The 6,000-nt window shown below is 45.8% G+C and overlaps 1 pseudogene; it reads left to right on the top strand.

The window, feature by feature from the left end:
• The first annotated feature begins 216 nt into the window (after positions 1 to 216).
• LOC115326783 overlaps positions 217 to 6,000 on the top strand; it is a 102,591-nt pseudogene continuing 96,807 nt past the window's right edge.

Raw genomic sequence — 6,000 nt, 5'->3', positions numbered from 1 at the left:
CTTGTGTGCGTAGAGTATCCACATTGAGGGCATGTCTCGGACTTGAGTCCATGTACAACTGCAGGCGATGCTCCAGCTTGGATATCTTTGAACTGTAGGGCTCCACGTTCCTCCGTGCGGCACTTTTCAATCACTTGTTCCAAAGTCGGATCGTCGTTGATGAGGCGTTGTTGCAGTCGCTTGTTGGTCTTTCCAAGAATGATTCGACTTCGCAACATGCGGTCGTGTAGCTCGCCAAAATCGCACTTCTTCGCCAGCGTGCGCAGCTCGGTAAGCCAGTCATCGAATCGTTCGCCGTCATGCTGGTTCCGTTGCCGAATACAAAGTCCCTATAGCTCACGTTGATAGCTGGCTTGCAATGCTTTTCAGAAAGCTCCGCTATCTTCTCAACGCGCAGTTCGTCACCTGGGTTTTCGAACGTGAACGTCTTGTAGACGCGCCTGGCGTCTTCTCCTACGACGACTAGAAACGTCGCGGCCTGTACTTCAGCATCTTGCGACTTCAGGGCAGTGGCGGTTGAGAACAACTTAAATTCGTCCCACCATGTTCTCCAGGATGTCTCCAGGTCTCCGGACATGTCGAGTGGCTTCGGAGGAGGAAGCAAACTTGCAAAGACTCCTCCCGGCATGGGAAGCTGGACGTTCGGACTCCAAACCCGACTGCTGCGTAGTAGCGATGCCGCTTTCTTCCGCCATTTTCTGCGCTGCCGGTCTTCGCTTGCCTTCACTCTTGCGCCGTGCGACTCACATCGGTCTTGACTTCATGTGCGCGCGTTTTCGTGTTCCGTTTCTGACACCATGTTATGAAAGCGTTTATTAACGACTAGTTAATACAACTGAGAAGACCGAGTACTGAGTTCGAGTTCGACGAGCTTGCCTAGACATGGCAGGTAACGCTGCTTGCCGTGTGTTTGCCTCTCATTGGTCAACGGTCCCAAGCCGCTTGCGCGATACTCGTGCTCTCTCTCGGTGAGGTGGCTCCCTCCCGTGTAGAAGAGAAGAACTTGTCTACAATCTCCATGCAGATTCAAGCACTTGCCATGAAATGATTCAAGCGTGGGATGCCTACCTCGAAGAACGTTACGACCTGGCTTCTCAATAATACCACCAGGCGTCCAGCAGTCCAGCAGGGTGCTCCGAGTACGATGTAACCGGCATTTTTGCTTCTAGATATCCCGATCGCCCGTGCCAGAGAAGAAAGGATCTGCCGTCGTACGGCTGCATCGTCATCTGCAAGACAAGGCAGAAGATAAAACTACCAAGAAGGGCGGCGGCGGCAGCGCATGCGTATCCACAGTCCGGCTCCCGTGGGCAAGGCTACAAAAGCGTCGATCGCTGAGCAACAGACTGCAGTCCAGCGGGATGCTCCGAGCACGATGTAACCGGCGTTTTTGCTTAAAGATATCCCGATAGCCCGTGCCAGCAAAGAAGGGATCTTTCATCGTACGGTTGCATCGTCACCTGCAAGACAAGGCAGAAGATAAAACTACCAAGAAGGGCGGCGGCGGCAGCGCATGCGCATCCACATTCCGGCTCCCGTGGGCAAGGCTACAAAAGCGTCGATCGCTGAGCAACAGACTGCAGTCCAGCGGGGTGCTCCGAGCACGATGTAACCGGCATTTTTGCTTCTAGATATCCCGATCGCCCGTGCCAGAGAAGAAGGGATCTGCCGTCGTACGGCTGCATCGTCATCTGCAAGACAAGGCAGAAGATAAAACTACCATGAAGGGCGGCGGCGGCAGCGCATGCGTATCCACAGTCCGGCTCCCGTGGGCAAGGCTACAAAAGCGTCGATCGCTGAGCAACAGACTGCAGTCCAGCGGGATGCTCCGAGCACGATGTAACCGGCGTTTTTGCTTAAAGATATCCCGATAGCCCGTGCCAGCACAGAGGGGATCTGCCGTCGTACGGCTGCATCGTCATCTGCAAGACAAGGCAGAAGATAAAACTACCAAGAAGGGCGGCGGCGGCAGCGCATGCGCATCCACATTCCGGCTCCCGTGGGCAAGGCTACAAAAGCGTCGATCGCTGAGCAACAGACTGCAGTCCAGCGGGGTGCTCCGAGCACGATGTAACCGGCATTTTTGCTTCTAGATATCCCGATCGCCCGTGCCAGCAAAGAAGGGATCTGCCGTCGAACGGCTGCATCGTCATCTGCAAGACAAGGCAGAAGATAAAACTACGAAGAAGGGCGGCGGCGGCAGCGCATGCGCATCCACAGTCCGGCTCCCGTGGGCAAGGCCACAAAAGCGTCGATCGCTGGGGAAGAGACTGCAGGCCAGCGTGGTGCTCCGAGCACGATGGAACCGGCATTTTTGCTTCTAGATATCCCGATCGCCCGTGCCTGCAAAGAAGGGATCTGCCGTCGTACGGCTGCATCGTCATCTGCAAGACAAGGCAGAAGATAAAACTACCAAAAAGGGCGGCGGCGGCAGCGCATGCGCATCCACAGTCCGGCTCCCGTGGGCAAGGCCACAAAAGCGTCGATCGCTGAGGAACAGACTGCAGTCCAGCGGGGTGCTCTGAGCACGATGTAACCGGAATTTTTGCTTCTAAGTGAGATTTCATTATTTCACCTGTAGTGTTAGTAACGAAGCACTGCCGCTGGACTGCTTCTGTTTTGTATTGTTGGCCTACTGATAGGCATGATGGACGAATGTATTTCCTGTTTTAAGCTGCTGTCGAAAGATAGCATAAACTTAAAATGCTCTGTGTGCGAGCACAGGTATCACGGGGGGAAGTGCTCGGGTGTGACTAAAAACGCTTTATGAAACATGACAACTGAAACGTTCGAATCCTGGGTATGCTCGACGTGTAAGGTGCACGAGGACAGGCAGTCTGGTGTTTCAGGGAATGAGAATTAGGTTATGCCCCTATTGCTGGGGGAGCCTGAACCAGTGGGCGCAGCAGCCAAAATAGCCGAAATGAACAAAAAACTAACGAGCGTCTTAGAGAAGGTCACGAAACTAGAAACAGCGCTAAAGAAGTATGACGAGCTACTCAAAAGATCTGAGCACCAGGAGAAGGAGATTGCTGAATAAAGAACAAAAACCACTCAACTTGAAGTCATTATTTCGGAACAAACTTGCGAGATTACTAACTTGAAGGTTTTTATTAACAGAACTGAGCAATACTCCCGGCGCAATAACATTGAGATTCATCGAGTAAGACAATCAGAAAACGGGAATGTTCTGGATTTAGTGAAGAGTCTCTCAGAAAAACTAGAACTGCCACCAATAACAGAACATTCAGTGGAGGCTGTTCACAGATTAAGAACGCGAGAAGGAAGTGTGGCTCCGATACTCGTAAGATTCACGGAAAGGAACACACGAGACCTACGGATCAAAAAACGAGTGGCATTAAAAAGAGACGTAAACGAAAATCTAACGGCGACTACGAAGAACCTCTTAAGGGTTACAAAGAACAAGGCCAGAGATAAGGAATTTAAGCTTATCTGGGTGAAGAATGGGCAGATCTTTGTCAGACAAAATGAAGGCGCTGCGGTGATCCGGTTTGAAAGTGAAGCAGATCTGAACAAATTGAGGTAAATGAGTGAAGATGTCCGTGACATAGCTTCTTTTAACAGGTTTGTTCACTGGGACGAGTACGCCAGGCGTGTGATGACAGAAGAAAAAACAAAGAAGTACTAAACATAATTCACAATAACGTAAGAAGCATTAAAAAAAACTGGGATCAACTTAATGTGTACCTGGAAAGCAGTCTTGATATTTTTGTTATAACTGAAACTCATCTAAAAACAGCAGATGAGAGTGTTTATCAGTTGCCGGGTTTCCACTCGGTATCAGCATGCAGAGAAAATGGAAAAGGAGGAGGGATACTTATCTCTTTAAAAAAGGATTGGATAGCAGAGCAAGTTGAAGTATCATTAGAACACGCTGAGCCTATAGTTATGTTTGTGAGCAAAAATGAGTTTTCGTTTCTTGTTGTGGCCATATACAGACCACCCAGTGCGGATGTGAAATTGTCTTACAACGAGTTCGAAAATTTACTAAAAAGATATAACAACAATGACCAAGTAATAATCACAGGTGATCTGAACATTGATGTTATGAACCGCAGCAAGTACAAAGTTGGAGACTATCTTGATATATTGTCCAGTTATGGTTTACAGAATGTGATTCGTGACTACACCAGAGAAGATTACTTAGGAAACAAAGTAACTAGAACCTGTATAGATCATGCTATTATCAGAATTAGTGATCTGACAACGATATCTGGGGTTACAAAACAGAAAGTCGCTGATCATTATTTCATAACCATAAATGTGTTGAGTACCGATACCATATACACTAGTGATGGAGACTGGGACTCATTACTTGAACATGATCACGTTGCAATTTACGAACTGATGGTGGATAGATTTGGACGCATATAGGGTGATTCCAAAAGGAAAATAAAATTAAGGCAACGGAAACCCGCAAATAACTGGATAAATAAAGAAATACTAGAATTGTGTTACGCAAAAGATAGATTGTGGAGTCGTTGCAAACAAAACACTGACGATACCCAATTACGCAGGGAGTTTAGAAAAATCAGAACTAAAGTAACTGCAAAAATACGGCTAGCAAAGAGGAAATACCACAATAACCAGTTCCAGCAGTCAAAGGGAAATGTAAAAAAAACGTGGGACATAGTGAACAAAATCATTGGGAAAACCCCAAAAAACAGTGTTCATGAGGTAATACGGAAGCGTTTTGGAACAGACTTTGACCTTTTAAGCAGTAAGTTTAATCACAGCTTTCTGAAAGAAATAGAGGATCTGCGAAACCGAGCACCGAAAACTACACGTGCTCCGTATAGCGTCCCTAGTTCACCAAACTCTGCCTACTTGCCGCCCGTGACTGAGCAAGACCTCAGCGATATAATAAAAAAATGCCACTCACTAAGCCAGAGGGATGTGATCGGATTAGAGTAAGGGATATATTCTATGACTGAAAAACTAAAAAGTATTCTGCTTGCCATAATGAACGGTATTTTAGAAACAGGGAGAATTCCAGACATGCTTAAGGTGGTACTAGTACCTCCAGTATACAAAAAGGGTAATCAAAAGGTGAGGTCCAACTAAAGACCCATAGCTATTTTACCAGTTCTATCACAGATTATAGAAAAGTATATAGTCAAAATTATGCAATCATCTTGTGAAAAATTTTCCCTACTGAATACATGTCAGTATGGATTCCGACAGCAAAAAGTACAACTCTTCTACTAGAAGATTTTACTGACTATATTAACAAAAAAATAGAAAATAATTATATCATCTTAGCGCTGTTTTTAGATTAAAAAAAAACGTTTGATACAATTGATCACGAGTTGTTATTAAGTATATTAGAAAACATGGGCTTTAGAGGTCCCTTTCTTCAGTTTTTTTTTAAGAATTACTTGCACAACAGAGCACAACGAGTACGGATAGGACGCAGTTTTAGTGAACCTTTGCTCGTTACCTCTGGTGTGCCTCGGTTTTAGGTCCCATACTGTTCAATATTTTCAAAAATAATTTCGACAAAATACTCCTCAAGTCTAAGCTATTTCAATACGCGGACGACACTGCGATTGTATTAGCACAGAAAAACTACGAGGACACTGTTCCTATATTTCAAAGTGATATAAATAGTTTAGCAGGCTGGTTTTCATGGAATACAATATTTGTGAATAAAACCAAAACCAACTTAATGTGCTTCCGGGCACATCAAAAAAGAGTAAACCTTATACATCCTATATTTTTACATTCAAGCCGACTGTGGTTCTTGTAATTGCTCTCCATTAACATATGTTCAAGAAACAAAATATTTAGGACTAACTTTTGATGAAAACTTAACATGGGATAGCCACATTGAAAATTTAGTAAAACGCCTACGATTGGTTTTGGCGTATATGTATAAACTAAGAAATTTGCGTCATATTATAATCAGGAAAAAAGTTTACGAAGCGCTCGGTTGCTCTCTCTTGCGGTATGAAATCACTGTGCACGGCTCCTGTTCTT

The sequence above is a fragment of the Ixodes scapularis genome, unplaced genomic scaffold, assembly GCF_016920785.2.
Source record: "Ixodes scapularis isolate PalLabHiFi unplaced genomic scaffold, ASM1692078v2 PGA_scaffold19__2_contigs__length_565841, whole genome shotgun sequence".
Classification (NCBI taxonomy): domain Eukaryota; kingdom Metazoa; phylum Arthropoda; class Arachnida; order Ixodida; family Ixodidae; genus Ixodes; species Ixodes scapularis.
This window is presented reverse-complemented; position numbering and strand designations above follow the sequence as displayed.